Raw genomic sequence first — 24,327 nt, 5'->3', positions numbered from 1 at the left:
TTCATTCATCGATTAGTACCTAAACGGTCCGAAGTAAACATCGTGCATTTTCGGTTTCGTAGATCAAAATCGAGTTATCCAATACTCATCGGGATAAACAATAAGTTTATATATTATGGACTGAAATATATAGTGCCCGAGACTGATTTGTAGTCCCTAAAGATATGCTTTAGGGACTGAATGATGTTTTGACATGGGATAGTTTGATGACTGAATTTTTGTGTATCAAAGACTGATTGTTAGTCCTTGTTAGTGTTATAAAACTAAGACTGAATTTTGGTTACAAAAACACTAATCTAGGACTAGGTATTTGGCTACTGGCTGGGACTAACACTGATAAATCAGTCCCCAATAACCATTAGAGACTGATTGGTTGGTGAGTATTAGAGATTAATTTTTCATTCCTATATAGCAATCTTTTTTGTAGTGAATATATATTGTTTTACCATTGAGGATTGTGTTGTTGATTTGGTCTTGTCGGCTCGATTATTTCAACTCTTTCTTTCTTGCTTCCGTATCTTTCATTATTTCCTATCGAGGTGAGTTTTACATACCCCGTTTTCATCTTTTATTTTGGGGTAACTTTCGTACTTATCAAACCTCAGGTTTTCGAGCTTAGTTCCACAACCACAATTCGATATCATGTGATATGTTAATTTCTCATTAATTGTTTATGCATTATTTGGCTATATGTGCTTATGTGTTTATTCTAAGTTTGGTTTGGACTCATCCTCATTTTCTATGATGTCACAGCCCCTATACACCATGAGTGGAGCCGTGAACACGAGCAGTGATATCGGTGTTTATTATTAAGATATTTAGCAGCAAAAAAATCATCAGGTAGTTAGGAAAATCATCATAGTGTTAAAACACCATGATTGTTAATTCATAAACTAGGATAAAACCCATATTTATATAAACATAACTTTTATAAGGTTAAATCCTAATTTACAAAACATATTTGTTTATTAGGGTGACAAGTTACTTATTTAAGCAAAAAGTCACGCGTGCAACATTCCAATGTCTTTAACAAGTCACATGAAACACGTTTAAAAATATTTGAACTACAACAGATATTGGTGAGTAAATGACACAATTTTACAGTTACAACATTAAGATGTTTTTACACCTTCCTTCTTAAAAATTAACGAAAGATACTTGTCACTCGACCATATCTGTGACTATATTGCTTATTGGCTTAAACTTTTCAGATAAATAACGTGAAATAACCCATTAGATAAGCCTTGTATACAAAACCCCACAATACCAGTACTAACCGTCCTGTAAGTCTATAGAGAATTAATGTAACACCCCGACCTAGGGCGGATTATATGTCAGGGCGGTACGTTAAAGATTGTTCATAAGCTCTTAACACTATTAAAGTGACAATATATTTATGTTATTTCAAATAATCACAAGTACACATTTGCATCAATCGAATAACAATACATTGATATAAAAATAAAACTTATTTAAATAATCCTAAAGTCCAAACTAGTTATCTTCGTTCCTTGCGAATCATCGTATCCTGTAGTGCACGTTTATAATAATAATAATTTTTTCAACAATAATGTTGGTGAGAATTCATGGAACATACACTGCTCTTATAATTAATAAAAAATAAAAGAATAGGGTCCGTGCATGGAACATACACTTCTTTTTAACAGTTAAATCATAAATCACAATCAACACACATATATTTCATTCACTTTAAGATATATAACAACACAAAATCCAACATAACTTATAAGATATAGATGTCTAACATCTCTTTTAATCATGTAACATATCAGAAGTTGGATTGAATCTGTTGAATGACCTTGATGTCAACTTGGAAGGCCTTCGCAAGAATATCGGCAGCTATATCAGGGTTAGATCCAAAGACAGCATTTGCAATGGTAATGGTGCCTGGATTTTGACTGCTCAAAGCAGCAATCGCAAGAGCATAGCCGTTTCCTACGTTTTGCTGGAAGTGAATCAGACCTTCTGGGAACACGAAGATGTCACCCTTCTGAAGCCGTTTTGTGATTAGACGGTTTTCAGGGTTGGATGTGACAAAACCGACTAGAAGACTGCCATCGATGACAGTCAATATTTATGTGGCTCGAGGATGCGTGTGTGGAGCATTAAGGCCCCATGGAGCAAAGTCAATATGGGCCATGGAGATACCAAGAGTGTTGAGTCCTGGAAAATGTGCTACATTCACGGCGGTCACGTTCGATCCAACGTCGTTCGTTCGTTATTTTCAACGTTGGCCCGTACAATTTATAAATTTGATAAAAGGCAGGCTCTAGATGGTTATATGATCTATTTACCATGTTACGGTTTGATGGTACAGTGTATATTTGTTTTAATTGGTCCAATAATTTACATTAGTTTATTCTCATTTCTCTAATCTAGCTAGATTAATTACCCCGGCTCTAATAATATAGTGGTTGAAATGCATCATTACAAGGAGCCCGAAGTTGAATGGATCAGGCTCACACACAGACATGTATAACGTACAGTTCAAATCATGTTTTCCATAAAATTAAACCGAGTTAAAAAAAGGAACGTGTTGTACCTTGTCATTTATATTCGATATTTCTTATACGAAAATTGTCTATTATATACGCGTTTAAACTAACAAGATTTTACTATTTTAACGATCTAACCGTGAACTTATATTTGCAGAGCTTATCTTGTTTTGTTTAGCGTTTTGTGAAATGTCGCACGTTAACACCTATGTCAAGGTTATACATGTTACTTAAGCCAAAAAATATTATCTTTTTTATCATTTAATTATCAAAGTGCATATATGAACATAACTTATTTCATTTTTTACATGAATGCTTTTATTTTGACTACACTTGTAACAATTTTTCCTAACTATCTCAAATCTTGCTTTAGGACCCTTGTTTCTAAAATTTCACACAAGTGAATGCAAATACATTTTAGAAAAAACTTTTTAAGTTATTCCCTTATACCAAACACATATTTTAAGCTATCAACGTACGATGTTACTCAAAAGTTCATGCGCTTTATTATACTAATGAACTTTTGGTACATGTTTTTCTGTTGAACTTTAATAGAGTTAACTTGTTTAACATTATATGAAACTCTATATTAGAAGTGTGTGTGTGTATATATATATACATATATATTTGATGAGGGTGGGGTTATAATAAGAAGTGAAGTGTGTCTAAGATGTGTAAGAAGTAATCTGTTGTGTTAGATGTGTTGATATGACGATGGATAAGGAAAATGTGTTTATTGTGCGGTATGTTTTATTTTAGTTGTGGTGTGTTTATTGTGCGTTGACTTGTGTTATATTTAATGGTGAAAACACACTTCCTACACTTCTTAGGAAAAACATACTTGTTATTATAACCTTGCATGATTGGTTCTACATGATCAACAATTTTGTTACAAGTGATGCGGCCACCATTTTTCTTAATGGGGACTATATACCAACAAGTTAGGTCGATCAAATAAGTGTTAGTATTTAGCCTTAAGTTAGAAGGTATTGAAGAAACACAGATCCAATCCCTTATACGGGTCATGGATCTAATGAGTCCACAGGGTAGGATACGATAATAACCAACACAATATCAGTACAACTTCCTAAAGTCCAGTGACCGGAACCTGCAAAACAAACACCGTGAGTCTCGTTACGGGAAGGACAATAGGGGGGTCTTCCTGTAACCACCCTCCGGCGTAAGAATCAGTACAGTTCTTAAGAGAGAAAGTACTAAAGTAAACAGAGTAAGTACAGTGGGAGTATATGTGAGTGAATGAATACCTCATGCAGTTTGACAAGGTATTTATAGCCGAAGAATGTGGGAATGTGATTGGGCCAACTGTCCCTTTCTAGAAGATATTCCTAACTGTCTGGACGCGTGTCCCTTTGTGATAGGTTGAGCTATACGTCCCATGCGCATGGGTATAACAACCTGGGCACGTGTCACCCTATGATAGGACGGATAAAACCCTGGCCATGTGCACGGTTATAACAACCTGGCCAGATGTCCTTCATTCATTGGCTGACGAGTGACGTATTACCCATTAAAGAATCTTGGGAAACTTTCTGGAAAGTAATTAGTTAGTGATAGCTGTCCTGAGGCATTGCCTCCCGGTCATTTTGTGCGGACAGATACTTCATCCCGCGGATGACTTATGCGGATGACTTCTAAGGGTGCCAGGATGCTTCCGCATGCGACATGTGGATGTTTCTCCCTTAGATGGTTAAGCGGGTGATCCATTTGTCCCGCGAGTGGTATATGAAGGGTTCTCTCCGACCCGTGGGTGGTACTTAAGGGTATTTGGGTCTTTTTGATACCCTACCTCTATAAGTCCCCCAGTCTAGTATTTCTTTTGTGTAAAGTACTTTATGCGGGTGAAATTTTGGACTTAATGTGTATTTGGGGATATTTCTGCTAGTTGATAAGAAATATCTTTTGTTGCTGTGTATAATCATGAAAAATGACAAGTTGACCACTTGCAGGCGCGTGAACATATGATAGGAAGTTTATGACGGCTGTCACTGTACCCGACTGTGCACCTTTTTCTCTTTTTCAAATTACCCGCGTGACGTGACAATTTTTGATTGAGCGAAGATTTTCTCTCTCCACTGTTCATATCCCATCACATTAATTGCGATGGATATAAATAGTGGGTGTTACTTCCTTTTGAAGTTTAATCGCCTTTGATTTCTGAGTATCTTTCTTCGTTTCTCTCTGAAGATTTCCGATTAATTACTAAATCTCCTCCAAGTTTCTGTTCATTGTTCTTTCTGTTAAACGATGGCCGGTCAATCTAAGATTGACGAAGTAGAGATTCACTGGGATCGTTCTGACTTTGAAAACTTAATCGAAACCTATGGTATTCCACCGGAGTGGGGACCGGAATTTCCCTCTCCTGGTTCTATAGCCAACCCGCCACCGCCTGGCAAAATGGTTGTGTATTCTGATTTTTTTGTCTATGGGAATTTCCGTTTTCCCATGAGAAAATTTTTCATGAAGGTGTTAAGTGCATACGGGATCCATTTATCCCAGTTGCATCCCCGTGCCGTCATGTGAATTCGTCATTACGAATTCGTGTGTACGGCACGTGGAATGTTACCTCACCTTGACCGATTTCCAGTCTTTTTCCTATTTGCAAACCGTGGTGGTTGGTACATGTGTCAGGGTCTTTCCGATAGGAGTATTGGTTACGAGGTTGAGAAAGGCTCAAAAGATTGGCGTCACAAATTTTTTTGGATATCCGAGGAAGTAGTGCCTACTGCTATGGTTCGACGTCCGGCTACTGAAGTGCTCCCAGAAGTTGTCACGGTTCCCCATGAGGGTCGCGATTGGTTTTGTGTCCTAATGTCGGAACCAACGCCGATGCGGCCGTTACCCGAGGAGGCCCTTGTATGGCAGGCAAGAGCCGCATATGGCCGTCTGAGTTCTTGGAACCCGTTTTTATTGGTCTGGACGAACGTAAGTTACCCTCTTTGATTTTTCTCTTGCTTGAAACTTTATAATTGATTTTTTATGTTTTCTCTTTCAGGTCAGGGTCCAATGCTTAACGCACTTTTCGAGGATAGGGGTTGTACCCAGAAAAGCCTTCGTGATACGAGTGACAGACCCATTCTTGAAAAGACTCAGGACCGATTTCTTTTCCCAACAAAGGTGCGGGCCGAACCTTTAGTTTCGGACGTAACCTTTCAATCAGGTGCGTATGTTTTAAACCCTCCTTCACTTAATGCGCTTACTTCTGATGGGGTGATCGCCATACTATCTTCGAGTGATGATTTTGCATCCCAAGAAGGAGGGAGCTCTGATGATGACGCCTCTGAATTTTTGTCTCTCTCGCACTTATTGGCAGAGTTGGAGAAGAAGAGGACTTTCAGGTCCTTTCAGGCGAGTGATGCGGGTGCAAGTACCGCGGACGCCGGAGATGAACCAGCGAAAATGAAGAGACGGACTCCTTGTCCGAAGAAGCCGCAGTTTAGTCTTGCTGAGCTCATGAAAACGGTAGATGGTACGTATTTTGTTTGCTATACTTTACCGCTTTGGTATGTTAGCTAAATTTTGACTTTCTTGTGCAGATCCGTCGATTGTTGGGGATGATATGTCGGAGAAATTACCATCACCAACCCCAACATTCGAGAAACAACCATCTCCTCCTCCAAAGAAGGAGACGAAAGATAAGCCTTCTACCCCTCCCACTGAAGCGAATGTGGAGGGGTCCAACGTTCAGTCTGGAGCTAACGACTCGTTAGACTATCTGTTCCAATCTGGGAACGTTGCTGGTTCCCGGAATGATAACCCTGAGGTCAACGAAGAGGGTTTCAGGATTAATGAGTCTCCACCTCGATCTCCTCCTCAATTTTTCTCTACTTCCTTACCCTTGAATATGGGTGCAGGTGGGAGTTTCCAATTTGGACCATCTGTCCATGAGATTGGAGGAGGTTCGACGTATGGTGCCCCTCAACGGTCCTCCTCGATCCCCGTTCGTATTGAAGATTCGAGTTCACGTTATTACGGGGAGGCGAATCTAGGGGATGACTTTGATCTTTTTGTCTCTCCTTGGGACATTATCAATGGGTCGGTACCCCGGGACCTGTATAAGTTTTGTAAAACACTGTGTGCCACCTACAGAAATCAGCGTGAAAGTTCCCGCCATGATCTTCACACCGACTTATCTTTTTCCTTTGGCTAATATTTTGGCCTGTAGCCGGGAAATCTTACGCGAATGGCGTACAATGGGCGGGAAACTGGGTGAAGCTTCTCGAGCTATCGAGACTGCGAAGAAAGAGGCTGAATATCATTGCTTGGCAGCTAGTGCAGCCAAGTGAAAACAGACGGACGCAGAGATCGCCCACAGGGGTGAACAGGATCGAAATGCTGCTGCCGCCCGTCAACGGAAGGAGGCCTGTGAAAGGCAAAATGTCATTCTTGAAGCTGCCCGAGCTGAAACTCAAAAGAAAAAAGATGACTTGGCGTGGGCCCAAGAAGCAAACTCGGCTCTAGAAAGCCAAGTGGCCCTTCAAGGCAACCGGTTCCAAGAGCTTGAGGCAGAACTAAAGTTGCAGAAGGAGCAGTCTGAACTTAAAGACAAAAATGCTGCTGAGATGCAGTCTGCTTATGACTCCTTGCTGCAATCTCATGCGGAAGTGGAGTCTCGCGCCACTGAAGCTTCTGCTGACTATCAAAGGATGGCCAACGAGATGCGGGAGCTGCAGAGCAGGGCAGAGCGTGCTGAGCAAGATCGTCAATGGTTCCTTACACGAGGACTTGACTCTGTAAGTTTCTTTCGTCCGTTTATTGTTACGTATTTAATGCTATCGATACTAATGAATCACTTCTTTGCCTTTGTTAGGTCATTCGTCATATTAAAGGAAGTGCAGTGCTAAATAATAGCTTTGCTAACTTGATGACCGCCTCATCCCAGCTTGGTCGCGTGAAAGGCTTTAATAAAGGGATGACCTATGCTCAAACTGGTCGTTCCTTTAGAGATCATCCGCTTCATGGCCTTGATGTCAAGCAAGAACGCGATATGCGGATTAAGGAATAGGATGGCTTGGTGATTCCTTTACAAAATATTCTCCCGGAGTTTGCCTCAGCTAATAATGGTGTGCATCAATTGAGGAACTATTTAGATGATGAGTCTGAGGACGCCTCGTCTGAGGACACTTCACCGAAATCTCCGAAGAAAATACCAGCCTCTGACCCATAGAATAGGTTTAGATTTTTAAGACTCTGTAATTGTTTCTCCATATTCTTGTAACCGTCTTTTGAATATTTAATGGAAAGTAACTTTTTGTCTTGTGCATATTATATTGTTAGTGCGATAATATCTTTGCAAGATATACTTTTTTTTTTGAAATTTGAATTTTTGCAAGTTGGATAAGTTTAATGACGTGGCGGAGAGAGGAACTTAAAGGGACAACTGACAAGACGTGTATGATGCCTTTTGACAGCCAGTTTGCATTTTCTTGAATCTCCCGCCTGACGTGTCAACCATCTGACGGTCCGTGATTTCTCTTTCTACTGACAGTCAGTCGGTCGCATTTATTGCGATGAGTATAAATACATCACTTTGCAACTTCAAATTCATTCTTATCTTTGAACTCTATTTTACTCTCAAACATCCAGATCTTAAATCTTCTAAGGTTCATTTCTTATTCATCTTTGATCAAACACATTTGCTTAATGGCTGGTAATAAGAAGAATACTCCGGCCATCCACGAGGTTGTTGTTAATTTAATGGAGAAAGATTACAACGATGTCGTCAACGTATATGGTCTAGCACCAGAGTAGGGGCCAGAAAGTCCGATCGACAAGTCGATTGCTACTGACCCTCTAGCAGGGAAGATGGCTGTATATGTCGATTTCTTTACGACGGGGAACTTCCGGTTACCCATAACGAAATTTATAAAGGCCATCTTGACGTCCTATGGTCTTCATTTGTCCCAGTTCATCCCTTCGGGATGTTGCGGGTTCGTCATTTTGAATTCTGCTTCAGGCCAACGTTATTGAGCCTACAGTTGCCCGATTTGCCCTTTTTTACAAATTGACGAACCGCGATGGATGGTACGGTTGGGCTTCTACCAAGAAGGGTCCCATTGGTACCGAGTGGTAGCGAAGCCTGTACGAGTGGAAACCCAAATTTTTCTGTATTCGAGAAGATGCAATTCCGTTTGCGATGACTCGTCGCAAAGCGGACGATGCTTCTCCGTCCGTCACTGCGACCACTGAAATCAACCTTCACTGGTATTCCACTTTGATCAAGACACCCACGCCACTGCGGGAAATTCATGAGGGGGCGTTGGTGCACGCGAAGATGAGCCGTTTAAGGCCATTCCCCAACTTGGAGCCGTACTTCAAGAATTCTGACAAGAGTGAGTCTTTTTCTTTTTTTTTTTATTGATCAGGACTTCGTTTCATAATCTTGACACTTTTTCAATTACAGGTGAAGGCTCTGTTTTTTCCTTCCTTCTGGATAAGGTGGAAGGTCTGATGGTGCGCCGGCCCATTCATCCTAATGAATTGCCATTTCTCGAACGTACCAAGAGCAATTTTTATACTCCACTGTTCACGCGGAACCCGTGGTGTCTGAGCCCATGTATGCGAAAGGTGAGAAGATCATTGCCGAAGGTGAGGGAGTTCTAAAACCTCGACCTCTTACCGCTATGACTCCTAGCGGGGTGATAGTACTTTTGCCTTCTAGTGAAGAATCACTACTTCGTGATGGAGAAACACTTATTGATACTACTGATTCTACAAACGTCGTGCATTTATCTACAGGTTTGACCCGGAAACTTGGCAAGAATCCCGCCACTAGCTCTGTTGCGGGTGATGATGATGCTGACATCACTGCCGAGGGTGATCATCTACCGGTTGATGACGTCACCCCTGAAGGTGAGTATCATATTGTTGATGCGGGCGTTCCCACAGCAGCTGGTAAACGCAAGGCTCAACCTGCCAAGGCTTCTCCATCAAAGAAGCCAAAAAGGCAAAAGCTTGCTGATTTGGAAATGCGTCTTCACCAACTTGCTTCAGATGATATCTCCGTAGGTAAGTTTAATGTTTCTCAAATTTGTCAATTGTTATGGACCAAATATATATATCTGATCTACTATGTTCAACAGTGCCCTGAATGATTTTTCTGAAGACGCTTCAGGTCTAAAGAGTTCAGCTTTGCCTCCGTTTCCACCGCCTAACACTGCCAATGATCCAATTATTGTAACGGATACCTCTCCTCTTAAAGAGAAGGAGATTGGAAATTTTGAGGATCCCGTTATCTCACCCTCCTACAATGTTCACCATTTCAAGGATCAAGGAGGAGTTAGTGTTTTTTCTTACGGGCTTCAAGAGTCTCCGCCTCCTCACGAGGAAGAGTCTGCAGTGCACCGTCCGCAATGGACTCTATGCCAGAACACTACTTTTAGTAATTCGGACGTGTGTTTCGAATATTTGCAGGAAAGCCTTCCTCCAGCGGAGCGGGAGCGTCAACGCATCAGCATTCGCCAAGAATTACTGAATACTCATTCTTATTGCATGGCGAATGCGGTTTCCACCAGTCAGGAGATATGCCAAGACTGGTTGGTTATGAATGAAGAGTGGGAGGAGATTCAGACTAAGGTGGTTGAGGACAAGAAGGAAACCCTTGAGGCCAAGGAGAGCCGTCAAGCTTTAGAAGTTGAAAGGGCCAACCGTCTCGCTACTGAGGAAACCAAGAACGCCCTCCAAAAGCAGTTGGACGAACAGGCGGAGTTGATAAAAGCTCTTCAAGCTAAATCAGCAGCGAAGGACAAGCGTTTGACTGACCTTGCCACCAAAAGCCGATATCAGGCCTTGGAGTGTGCTGGTCATAAAATGGAGCTTGTCCGTGCTAAGGCGGACAAGAAGTGGTTATTGGCGGAAGGAATCCCCGAGGTAATTGTGTTTTTATATTCTCATGATCACTCGTGAAACACTTGCTTACAATTTATTTGCCAGGTTATCACCCAAGTCGGGGCGAGTGATGAACTCGGGAACTGTGTCGCCATTCTTTTGAATGCGTCCAAACAAGCTGGCCGTCAAATGGGCTTCCAGGAAGGTTATAAATTTGCCTCAGAATCTAAACTTCTGAAAGAATATGTTTTGCATGGTCAGGACACTGTTGCCGTCCTTATCCAGAATACAAAAACTTTTGACAATTTACAGTTTACTCTTGCGGAGCAGATATCTGAGCTTGCCGACAAGGAGGATAGTATTGATCAATTAAAGGATCTCCTTGGGCTTGCTGAGGAAGATGAGGAAGATCAGAACTATGCGAGAGGTGAAAACTCGGAACACGAAAGTGCGACATCGTAGGCATAGCTTCCTCTGTATATATATATATATATATATATATATATATATATATATATATATATATATATATATATATATATATATTGTAATATGTCGTTTTGTTGTAATCCCATTTGTGTATATAAAGAAGTCTTGTTTCATCTGGAACACTTTGTCTTATTCCACATAATATAAGTGTTTTGTAGGATCTTCTTGTTTGTCAACAAAAGAATTACATAATAATACATATTATATGTGACTGAAATAAAATTTCCATAGATCAGGCATAAGCCAAATTACAAAAGATGAAATTACATTTCTTCTACTAATCTATTTAGGCGCGCAGGCAAAAAAAAAAAGGAAAAATGTACTATATGTAACATTTCTTCAGTTGGCCCCGTTCCAAGTTCTAGGAACCTCATTTCCATCCAACTTTTCTAACTTGTAGGAACCTTTAGATAACACTTTTTTAACTCTATAAGGTCTTTCCCAAGTTGGGACCAACTTGCCCGGAGGCCTCATTGTTGCGGAAGACAAAGTCTCCCGCATTAAACTCGCATTTTTGGACCCCACGAGTTATAATATTTTTGTAATTGATGTTTATAATTGTGCTCGTGGATCGATGCCAGTTCTCTCCTATCTTCGAAGAGGTCGAGATTCATCCGGAGTTCATGATCATTGTCATCGATCAATAAACCTCTTGCGAATGGAATCCCAATCTCGGCTGGAATCATGGCTTCTGTGCCGTAGGTTAAACTAAAGGGGGTCTCAGAATTACTAGAATTCTTTTGGGTGCGGAAGGCCCAAAGTACATGGGGCAACTCGTCAACCCAACCCGTCCGTTTACTTCCTAACCTTGCTTTGATTCCTTCCTTGATTGTCCGGTTGGTTCTCTCAACCTGACCATTCGCTTGCGGGTGAGCTACCGATGTGAAAATTTGAGAGATCTATAGTTCTTTCAACCATTCATGTATCCCACTATCCACGAATTGAGTACCGTTATCACTTACTAGTTCCAGCGGAAGACCAAACCGGCAAATTATGAATTCCCAGAGGAATTTCTTAACGCTTGCTGCTGTTATGGAAGCAACTGGTTTGGCTTCCACCCACTTCGTGAAGTATTCGATTGCTACTATTAAAAACTTGGCGTGAACAGGGGCTTCAGGGAAAGGTCCCATTATATCGATAGCCCATTTCTGGAACGGCCAGGCTGATGTGACTGGAACAAGTTCGTTCTTTGGTCGTAGCGTGTTGGGAGCATGACGTTGGCACGAATCACACTTGCTGATTTCATGCACAGCATCCGGAAGCATTCCTGGCCAGTAATACTCGGCATTCATCAGTTTCGCTACGACCATAGGTGGGCCCGCGTGAAGACCACAGATGCCTTCATGAACTTCTCTGATTAAATAGTTCGCGTCTTCCGCATCCACGCATAGAAGCAATGGACCGAGGAAGGAACGTCGGTATAAAACTCCATCATGCATCTGATAGTTCAAAGCTTTGTGTTTTATCTTCCGGGTCATCCAAGATTCCACTCTGGTTTGAATTACCAAAACTTGGTGTTGCGGGACAGAGGGGCGATCCTGTATTTCAATGCGGAAATCCTTAGCAAAATGTTCGAAATTCGTTGAAGCCAACTTACTAAGGGCGTCTGCTGACTTGTTCTCACTTCGTTTTATGTAAATTACTTTGCATGAAGAAAACTGAAGCATCAAATCTTTCGCCTGTGACACGTATGAAGCCATTATGTCATTCTTTGCTTCGTACGTGCCATTAGACTATCCCGCAATTAACATGGAATCCACGCAGGCTTCCAAGTGTTTTACCCCAGCTTTTTAGCTATCCACAGGCCCGCCAGGAAAGCCTCATACTCCTCTTCGTTATTAGTACTCTTGAAGTCTAACTTTATGGCGTAAGTAAATTCGTGGTCTTCGGGATTGACTAGCCTGACACCTGCGCCCAATCCCTCGTTGCTTGAAGCCCCATCCGTGAATAGTGACCAAATTTGTCCCTGTTTAGGAGGTGCTTGGGGTTACTGCTCAATCAAAAACTCTTTTTCTTTGTGTCGTGGGACCTCCGTGACGAAGTTCGCCAACACCTGCCCCTTAATTGCTGGCCTGGGTTTGTATTCTATCGCATGTTCACCCAGCTCGATGGCCCACTTCGCCAATCGCCCATACAATTCTGGCTTACTCAGAACGTTCTTGAGTTTATATCGAGTTAACACGTTGATAGGATGCCCTTGGAAGTACCTGCGGAGGCGTCGGGCAGCGTAGACCAGTGCTAAAACGAGTTTTTCTAGTATCGAATATCTGGTCTCCGGGTCTGACAATGTTCTGCTGACGTAGTAGATAGGTGTTTGAACGTTCTTTATATCCGTCAGGAGGACAGCCATGATAGCAATGTCTGATGCCGACAAGTATAACGTCAAAGGTTCCCCCGCGGAAGGTGCTGTCAACGTGGGCAATTCTATCAAACACTTTTTGACCTCCATGAAAGCTTGTTCCGCTTCTGTGGTCAATTGAAATTGTGCTTTCTTGAGGCAGTTTCTCAATTTTGAGATGAACGGATAGGATTTGGCGCATGATTCGCCAAAAAGCGATTCAAGGCAACCAATCGACCATTAAGCGTCTGAACCTCTTTGAGGGAGGAGGGATAAGGCATGCAGGCTACAGCTTTGACTTTATCTGGATTAGCTTTGAAGCCCACACTAGTAACAATTACTCCAAGAAATTTCCCTTCTTCCATTCCGAACGAACATTTGGTTGGATTCAGCTTCATGTTGATACCCCTCAAAGTTTCGAATGTCTCTTCAATGTCTCTCAACATTTGATCTTTTTCAATGCTTTTGATTACAAGGTCGTCCATATAGACTTCCAAATTTCGACCAATCTGATTCTTAAATGCTATGTTCATCAATCGTTGATAAGTGGCCCCCGCGTTTTTTAGACCGAATAGCATCATTTTATAGCAAAACGTGCCCTGTTCCATTTGAAATGCAGTCTTGTCTTCATCTCCCGCTGCCATGCGGATTTGATGAAAACTTTGTAAGCAACTAAAAAGCATTTGAATTTAAACGGAGCCACTGCATCAACTTTCAGGTCAATTTCTGGCAACGGATAAAAGTCCTTGGGACACGCCTTTTTTAGACCCTTGAAATCTATGCACATCCGCCATGTCCCATTGCTCTTAGGAACAATAACCGGATTGGCAACCCAAGTCTGATATTGTATTGGACGAATAATTCATGCATGTAAGAGGTCCTGAACTTGCTCATTCATTGCTTTTGTTTGCTCCGGACCCATCTTACGTTTTTTCTGGACAATTGGTGTGAACATCGGGTGGACCCTCAGTTTATGTTCTGCAATAGTCCGCGGGACACCAGTCATGTCCGCAGGTTGCCATGCGAAGACATCAACGTTCTTTGTTAATAACTATTTCAAAAAAGTCCTTACTATCTCAGAGATAGCAGGTCCGATTGTTACAGTTTGTTCTGGGAATTTCTTGTTTAGCACCCATTTCTCAGGTTCAGTCCTTTGAGTGTGTTTTGGGATTTTGTTGGGCTTTGAGCTTTCTGTTGCGAAGCAATGTCGATTAACATGAATTATCGCTACACCGGTGCGGGTTTGAACCCCTATCGCGCCGTGAGCTCTGGATGGGTGAGCATTAAAGTCACCGATTGCTTATCGCCCTAAAATGATGTCATGTTTGGAAGTTGCTGGAAGGACCAAAAACTCAACTTCCTCGGTTCTTGAATGAATCCCTTCACTTAAGGTGACTGGTAAGGAAATCACCCTTCGCGGTGCATTACCTCCCCTCCAAATCCAGATACAGGAGCATGAATAGGCTTCAATCTCTCTTTATCTTCCTCATTGAGTTGCTCAAAGCACTGTTCGTACATGATGTCAGATGTACTACTAGTGTCAAAGAAAACATATTGGGAGCGATAGTGGCCGAAGAGAGCAGTGATGATCAAGGGGTTTTTGTTACTAGGACCTCCTTTGATTCGTGGAAAAATCACTGGCTCATTCTTCCACTCTTCATCATCGGACTCTCGTCTTTTTCCTCCAACCTTATATCTGCCTTGGATCATATGAACGTTTAAGTCCTTGACTTTCTTTTTGGGCGGGCCCTGGTTGTCTCGCATGGGAGTTTTATCAGTCCTGGGTTTTCCCCCTTTCACCAAGTGTCCAAGTTTCCCGAATTTTACAGCCGCCTCAATCTCGTTTTTCAAAGCATTGCATTCGTTCGTGTTGTGACCTATATCATAATGAAACGAACAATGTTTTTTGGCATCAAGGAATGACCTCCTTGTGAGTGGCTGTGGTTTCCTAAAATTTACATTCTCTATGGTGAGAATTTCAGCGGGAGTCTTTGAAAGTGGAGTTCAATTGTTGGGACCTTGATGCGAGGGTCCCGCTTTGTTTTTATTGCCGATGAGAGATCTTGCATCGAATGGCTTTGATACCTCCGTGTTTGGCTGAAGTCTTGACCAGATTGGCCCCGTTGCCTGTTTATTGGGTCTTGTAGTTTGGAACTTTACTTTAAATTTCTGTTTTGAATTATTATACCCAATGTTTCAAATGTCTTTGATACCTCCGTGTTTGGCTGAAGTCTTGACCAGATTGGCCCCTTTGACTGTTTATTGGGTATTGGAGATTGGAACTCTACTTTAAATTTCTGTTTTGAATTATTATACCTAATGTTTTTTCAGTTATGGTAAAAACCTTTGCCGCAGTCATGATATCCTCCCATTCCTGTGGCATTCCATCTCTACCGGTTAGTGTGCGGATCAACGCATCACACTTGACATTCTTGCGGAAGGCACCGCGAAGCATATCCTTGCTGATTCCACCGATGTTCATACTTTCGTCGTTGAATTGGGTAATGAAGTCTTCCACGGATTCGTTATCTCGGTGGATAACATCCAAGATTTCTGACCGGTCACGAGTATGCTTCTTTTGTTGTCTAAACTGTTGAGAAAATTTTTTCATCAGATCATCCCAATTAGAAATTTGACCATCAGGTAACTATTCAAACCATTCTCGCGCTGCCCCTATTAGTGTCAATGCGAACATGTGACACCAACAGGGGAGCGTCCATCCGCTCACACCACCTACTGCCACAAAGTTTTGAAGATGATCGCTTGGATCAGTCATACCATTGTATTTACCTACCGATGTAGGTATCTTAGCATTGACAGGAAAAGGTGCTGTAGCGATGCTTGCTATGAACTTCGACTTCTCAGCAAAAGCTGTTGGGTGATACGGTTTAGTGAAATCTTCTTCCGCATCGTTATGATACACAGTATGACGGACTACATCCTGCAGGCGACTGCTTCTCTCCCACGGGCGCATCCTGCTATCACCGGTGTAAAAACTGAAGTCTCCCGGATGATAAGTTGAATCGTAACTATCATACTCATCTACGTAAGATGGCATCTGTATGTCCATACGAGGACGAGGGCGCAACCTTCGTAGTTCACCAAACTCCTGTTCCGTCGGTTGACTATAACGGATCTGACTTCCTCTCACTGTTGGTGGAGGAGAAAGAGATCTCCGGGGAGATTCTTCATAAGTCAAAGTGCGAGCATGAAAACGTTCATTGCGCACCCTACGCTCATATTCAGCTGTCGGGTTCTCTTGCTGGATGTGGAGCCACTCTTACGGAGACAGTGGTCCCCTAGATCTAGAATTATGGCGCTGAATTCTGGCCAGATCAGAATCGCCTAGTCATCCTCCAGATCTATCTACTACCGATTGAGTTCGGCGAGTGTCTCTCATAATTCATCTGAGGTCACCCATATTGGAACCTTCTAGTGCTGTAACACGTCCCAAATTAGTGAGGGTTAGCCCAGTTGGTGCAGTGACACGTTTGAGGGTACGACCACCCTGTGTTGTATCGGTGGTTCGTGAACCTGGAGCTGTGACACGTGCGAAAACACTTGAAGCAAAGCCTTCAGGTATTTCCGTGTTAGTAACACGTGAAGTAGGTGCAGGAGTTCCCGTCGGCCCCTCAGGAAGTTTACTCATATTGAACGAACCGAAAAACCAACGAAAACTTTATGCAATTTAAACACCAAAACGGATGGGGCCAATGAAAAAACACGGATCCAATCCCCTATACGGGTCCTAGATCCAATGAGTCCACATGGTAGGATACGATAACAACCAACACAATATGAGTACAACTTCCTAAAGTCTAGTGACCAGAACTTGCAAAACAGACACTGTGAGTCTTGTTACGGGAAGGAAAAGAAGGGGGTCTTCCCGTAACCACCCTCCGGCGTGACAATCAGTACAGCTCTTAAGAGAGAAAGCACTAAAGTAAATAGAGTAAGTACAGTGGGAGTATATGTGAGTGAATGAATATCTCATGCAGTTTGACAAGGCCGGTATTTATAGCCGAAGGATGTGGGAAGGTGATTGGGCCAGCTGTCCCTTTCTAGAAGATCTTCCTAACCGTCTGGACGCGTGTCCCTTTGTGATAGGTTGAGCTATACGTCCCATGTGCATAGGTATAACAACTTAGGCACGTGTCACCCTATGATAGGACAGATAAAACCCCGGCCATGTGCACGGTTATAGCAACCTGGCCAGATGTCCTTCATTCATTGGCTGACGAGTGACGTATTGCCAAGAAAGCATCTTGGGAAACTTTCTGGAAAGTAATTAGTTAGTGACAGATGTCCTGAGGCATTTCCTCTTGGTCATTTTGTGCGGACAGATACTTCATCCTGCGGATGACCTCTAAGGGTGCCAAGATGCTTCCGCATGCGTCATGTGGGTGTTTCTCCCTTAGATGGTTAAGCGGGTGATCCATATTTCCCGCGAGCACCAAAGGTAAGCAGTTCCCAGTCGAAAGATAAAATGATTCTTAGGTATATGAAGGGTTCCTCTCCGACCCGCGGGTGGTACTTAAGGGTATTTGGGTCTTTTTAATACCCTACCTCTATAGGTATATAACTCTAATACTTTCCACCCACATAAATAACAAAAGTTTTGATATTGCGATATACCTATTTTATAACTAGTCTTGTTTTTTCAAGTCCAAAAGATTATAATGATCTTAATTTCCAAATTTAGAGTTGCAACTAAGCTCAAATGTTTCAATATGCCCGTTTAGTCACATTTGCCTGACTATACCTACATTTATTTAACGTTTTTATGAAACTTATTGCGATTAACGGTTGTGAATATATGGTTGGCTGATTTAACATTTGATGGCTTTATATATGTATTAGGGGGCAATACAATTGTATTCATATTCCATTAATATTTATACCGTTTTCATTTGACACTTTTTTGTTTTCTAGTGCTTGAAGTTACGGAGCTATTTAACGGAGTCATGCATAGTAACGTTTTGACTCATAGATCTACCAATATAGATTATAAAACACTTGGATTTACAATTTAAATAGGATAGTTATGCATATTTTGCCAGTTCCCCTTCTTTTTTTTATGAAAACACTACTTATTAATTTAATTTAGTACTCACTTCGCTGACAAAAAACCAAGTACTCAAGGAAACCCAGTTACGATCAAGTAAAAATTTATTCAATTAAGATCCAGATGTGTTTGTTTGGACGAATTGATTATTAATCTGAACAATTTTGAAGTTTAATTGATCAATTCCTTAATATAATTGTTTAAAACAAACCAGTGAACAAAGGGGGAGCATAGCTGTGATTTTCCGATGAGTTATCGGACACTCGTCGTCAAATGGTGGGGATGGTGACGGTGCACTACTAAAAACACTTTTAACTACGATGCAATTTATTTATTTATAACGGTTTTATAATAATTGTTTTAAAAGGTAAAGAACCTCTGTAAAAAGTCATAATACGTCTACTGTCTTAAACGTTCAATATTTAGAAGAAAAATACAACATTAGAAAATTTTTTAAATGTTTTTAAAACGGTTTTCTTTTTATTTAATGACTATGGTATTATTTAAAATTATACGTATTTAATTTTGTTTTTACATGCTTATTTAAAATGGTTTATGTTATAGTTTTATTTGGTATACTCAGGTTCAAAGCTTAGGTGTTTTATTTGGTATTTTGGTTACTATTTTTGTTAGGGTTTTATAAATCATCCACATCAGAATTTGTAGCCGTTACATTTACCTCTTTGAGGCTTTTTCCCACTACAATAACTTCCCACAAGAACCTCTGTTTCTCACTATCGGTAACAACCTCCGAGCTTGGCGACCATCTCTCGCCCTGTTTCTTGCCATCACACGTATCTTTATATATTAATTGATCAATTATTGCCATATCTTTTGATTGAGTTTCCGATTGATTATTAGCAGTAGTTAATTAAATCGATATACTAGGTTTCGTAGACTTTTAATTGTGGCTAATTATCCAAAAATGGTACTGATGGATATAATAACAGATGGTGCCAATGGTGCTATAGTTAGGATCAAAAGTTCAGAATAAATAACAAGTAAATTTGTTTTTGTTGATGTAAGATATATTATAATTAGGGACATTTGGGTGAGGTATCATTTATGGTTGTGTTTTAATCAATTTTGCGCAATTGTAACCGTACTGGCCCAATTGTTTCATCATTGTTACTCAAATTTGTGTTTCCGTTGGGCCGTATCATATAATTAGGATTTATTCGTTGATCTTTAATTTGCATCTCAATTTGCGCATGTAATTACTTATTTGGATTCACAGACTTTCAATTGCCTGTGCTTTTAGATGTTTCTCATTGTTTAGTTTAAACCTAGATTGTAGTTTCATATTTCTATATGGTGATTAACCTATAAAGTTTTTCCCTGTTTTTTAGGTTTAGTAAAAATGTCTAGTAAGTGCAAGCGAGGACCTTCAAAATGTAAGAAGATCATGAATCATCATAAGGACATACACTATTTTATGGCACCATATTTTTCCGGTTACTAAACTTTCTTTTTATTATTTACAATGTTTTTATTTAGTTCATTTATTTTAATACTAACACTTGACTTTTCATCAAAAGTTTCATTTATGTAGGGTCATTAGACGTTAATTGTGGTTTTTCATAATCCCGGGAAATCATACTTTTATGGATACATGATCGATTCAATTAAGAAAGGAAAAAGTGTTGAGTCTTACTATATTCCAAAATTAATTGAAAAAGCTATGGGAGAGCACATTAAATGGAAAATGGTTAATGTATGTTTACAATTTATCTTTCTCGTGTTATTTGTTTCTTCTATATATAATATAAATAATTATTTGTTAATTCAGTGGTTATCGTGCTATCAACAACATGGCGGGTGGGAATGTGGATACTATGTAAAGAAGACCATACATGATATTGTGAATCGTTGCAAAGAGAAAATCATGAGTATATTACACTTTTATCATACACGTGCGCGCGCACACCCCCCCCCCCCACCACCACCACCCACACACACACACACTTAGGTACTAATAATAAGTTAACTTTTTTTTAGATAATGCATACAACAAGGACCAATAGTGAATATGAAATTGACCAATATACAGGTTGAACCCAACCATAGAGTGAGGAAAAGATCTTTATAGACAATACGCTATGTGATGCGACATTGATTGTTTGACATTTTAAAAAATAATAATAATAATAATAAGGGTCCGGGTATGGAAGTTAAGTCATAAATCACAAACAACATATGCGCATATATATTTTACTCACTTTTAGGTATATCACAAGACAAAAGCCAACATAACTTATAAGACGTAGAAGTCTACATTTATTTTAAGCACGTAACATATGAGAATTTGGATTGAATCTGTTGAACGACCTTGATGTCAACTTGGAAGGCCTTTGCTAGAATATCGGCAGATATAAAGATTAGATCCAAAGACAGCATTTGCAATAGTAATGGTGCCTGGATTTTGACTGCTCAAAGCATCAATTTCAAGAGCATAGCTGTTTCCTATGTTTTGCTGGAAGTTAATCAGACCTTCTGGGAACACGAAGACGTCACCCTTCTGAAGCTGTTTTGTGATTAGACGGTTTTTAGGATTGGATGTGACAAAACCGACTAGAAAACTGCCTTCGATGAAAACCGACTAGAAGACTGCCTTCGATGACGGTCAATATTTCTGTGGCTCGAGGATGCGTGTGTGGAGCGTTAAGGCCCCATGGAGCAAAGTCAATACGTGCCTTGGAGATACCAAGAGTGTTGAGTCCTGGCAACTGTGCTACATTCACGGCGGTCACGTTAGATCCAAAGTCATTCGTTGTGTTTCCCATCAGGTGGAGCCCTCCGAACAAAAAATCATCTGCCTGCACACGCTCCGGATCTTTGCAAACCACACCATTAACGATTACTGTGAAAACAGAAAACATATGTCACGTTACCGGTCAAATCGAAGCTTGAGACGAGGAGCACATTGTGACAAACGCCTAAGACAGTTTGGCCCCTGTTTGAAGCCCAAAAACGACTCCTAAATAAAGTTATAGGTCTTTTATGTTTTTTCAGCAGTTTTTATGTTTTTGTTTTTGGGTTTATGTTTGGCCCATGGCCCATTTTAGTCCCATTTCGTATTATAACCTTTATTTATATGTTGGTTATGTAATTTGGAGAGACGGACTTGAATTTTATAATAATTACTTTTTCTCTTCACTTTCCCTGACCTTTGGGTGGGATTTTTGGGGTTTCGGAAGTTCATCACGGTTATTCGTTGAATCAACGTGATTCGATCTTCAATTTCGTTTTACCGCTACATCATGTGCTTTCGGTGGGTCTTTAGAATATTGAGACTTTGTTGGTTTCTATTAAAATTGATCCTTATTTCCAACTCTTCTTTGTATTTATGTCGCTCTATGCACTCGTTGGTTTCTTTAATAACATAACTGTGTACGGCGGATACGGAAACTTTTTGTAGGGTGGTGGTATTTGGGTTGGCGTAAAATTTGGGGCGGGTCAAAATAGATCAGATTTGAAAAGTTAAACCTAAGATACTGCAAAACAATACCCAAAATTAGCCACTAAGGCCTTCAAATATATCAACTAATCATGCATATAACTTTGTCTTCAATTGCAAAAGAAAAGAACATATATATGTAAATTAGCAACTAAATATGTAGTCAATACAAGTTAGTAAGATTTAACTAATAAATAATAAAATAAAAAATCAAAAGAAGAAAAAAAAAAGAGATGTTAAACTTATATGTACTAGTTCGACTCGAATCTTGTTCCAGGTACGATTGGGGCTTCAGGCTTGTCAAGGGACAAGCCTTGTGTATATTTAAGTCTTACTAGTTTTGGACTTTTGTTTATTAATTTCACAATGCCCATTTGAACTCATGCCGAGCTTTGGCTCATTTAAAGTACTTTACACGTGAGCTCGAGCCGACTTACGCTTAAGTTAGGTAATTTTCTCAAAATATATATATATTTAAAACATGTAAAAGTTAATTAGAAAATAATTACAAACCGAACCAGAAGTTGAAAAAACTTCTCACGAGTTGTGCTCGAGCTTTGGAAGAAAAGCTTGAAACGAGACGAGATCTAGACTAGTCTAACTTGGACCAGGCTATTCTATTTTTACACCCCTACTTTCTCACAAACTTCTGGGGCACTTGGACGTAGATTTAGACTTTGGTCTCTGTATACCACTAAATTTTACATATGAGTTTGCAAGTTTGAGACTGGTTTTATATGTGTAATTGTATTTTGTAATTTATTCGCTGTATTCCCAAACTAACCAAAAACACTTAACATGTAAAACAGTAACTTTCAAGCTAAAACCCGCCATAGTGCGACAAAAGGATCTATATAAACAATATGTTATGTGTAGCGACATTGATTGTTTTATAATTAATAGAAAATTAAGAATTTGGGTCCGTGCATGGAACATACACTGCTTTTTAACAGTTAAATCATAAATCACAATCAACACATATATATTTCATTCACTTTAAGATATATAACAACACAAAATCCAACATAACTTATAAGATATAGATGTCTAACATCTCTTTTAATCATGTAACATATCAGAACTTGGATTGAATCTGTTGAACGACCTTGATGTCAACTTGGAAGGCCTTCTCAAGAATATCGGCAGCTATATCAGGGTTAGATCCAAAGACAGCATTTGCAATGGTAATGGTGCCTGGATTTTGACTTCTCAAAGCAGCAATCGCAAGAGCATAGCCGTTTCCTACGTTTTGCTGGAAGTGAATCAGACCTTCTGGGAACACGAAGACGTCACCCTTCAGAAGCCGTTTTGTGATTAGACGGTTTTCAGGGTTGGATGTGACAAAACCGACTAGAAGACTGCCTTCGATGACGGTCAATATTTATGTGGCTCGAGGATGCGTGTGTGGAGCGTTAAGGCCCCATGGAGCAAAGTCAATACGGGCCATGGAGATACCAAGAGTGTTGAGTCCTGGCAACTGTGCTACATTCACGGTGGTCACGTTAGATCCAACGTCGTTCGTTGTGTTTCCCATCAGCTGGAGCCCTCTGAACAGAAAATCATCTGCCTGCACACGCTTCGGATCGTTGCAAACCACGCCATTTAGGAGTACTGAGAAAACAGAAATAGGAAACTTAATACATACAGACACCAGTAAATGCTGCGTGTAGGCAGTTCAATCATTAATGATCGAGCGTTTATGGGAAAACATTACGGGACGGGACGTACCTTTGCTATTTATAATAGAGACTTTAATGACTGCAATAAAACTGGTGATTGCAATTTATTACACTTCTATATATGTTATGTGAATTCCAAACTTGGCCAAGCAGAAAAAATCTAAGGTTTCTACAGATCTTAAACTTACCAAAGATCTTAGATTTTGATAAAATCCTTTCCAAAACTCAATGCTATCACCAAATCTTAAATCTAAGGTTACTGGTGATGGCATTGAGTTTGGAAGCGGTTTTTCAAAACTGAATTTTATTTGTTCAAAGGCTTCTTCAAAGTTTGGAGGGTACAATTTTGGTATGCAGGTTAGTGAAAAGAAGGGTATAATGGTCTTTTTTTTATAAAATGAGTTGATAATGTTTTGCAGAAACCAACTGTTGAAAAGTATGTTGAAACATAACCAAATAGAGGTTGTGCAAGAAACAAAACCATCAGACGAGAAATGATGACTGTCACCGAACACCCTAGACAACATGATGCATTTTTGGGCTTTCTTTGTATTAATGTAACTTTGATATCGAACGAGTTAGTTATGAGTGTAATGACTTTATTGATCTTACTATGGTACACTACAAGTCAATTGTGACTTTTATCGATGTAACATGATGTATGTTTGAATTGACACCAATTGACCAAAATAGCCAGAAGATGAAATGAATTCAACAAACCGGCCTGTACGTATAAGTAGTAATAGTATTAAAAACAACCAATATTTCTTTAGTTTCAATTAATAAGTACAAAGTAAAGAATGGTGATATCATGTATCACAACTATATTTAAACATTATTTACATCTAACTAGCCGAACGAACACAACTGTTGGGTCGACAACCCCGACATCGGTATCAATCTTCATTACGAATAGTTGTAGGCTTTATCCCGGGCCT

The 24,327-nt window shown here is 40.2% G+C and overlaps 3 pseudogenes; all 3 read right to left on the bottom strand.

The window, feature by feature from the left end:
• Positions 1–1,763: 1,763 nt before the first annotated feature.
• Positions 1,764–4,045, bottom strand: LOC143636400 (putative germin-like protein 2-1; annotated as a pseudogene).
• Positions 4,046–20,530: 16,485 nt separating this feature from the next.
• On the bottom strand, positions 20,531–21,132 carry LOC143636375 (putative germin-like protein 2-3; annotated as a pseudogene).
• A 1,335-nt stretch (positions 21,133–22,467) lies between these two features.
• On the bottom strand, positions 22,468–23,343 carry LOC143636399 (putative germin-like protein 2-3; annotated as a pseudogene).
• Positions 23,344–24,327: the final 984 nt, after the last annotated feature.

The sequence above is a fragment of the Bidens hawaiensis genome, unplaced genomic scaffold (genome assembly GCF_021521415.1).
Source record: "Bidens hawaiensis isolate Kalapana, Puna unplaced genomic scaffold, B.hawaiensis_p1.1 tig00007902_1, whole genome shotgun sequence".
Taxonomy (NCBI): Eukaryota; Viridiplantae; Streptophyta; class Magnoliopsida; order Asterales; family Asteraceae; genus Bidens; species Bidens hawaiensis.
This window is presented reverse-complemented; position numbering and strand designations above follow the sequence as displayed.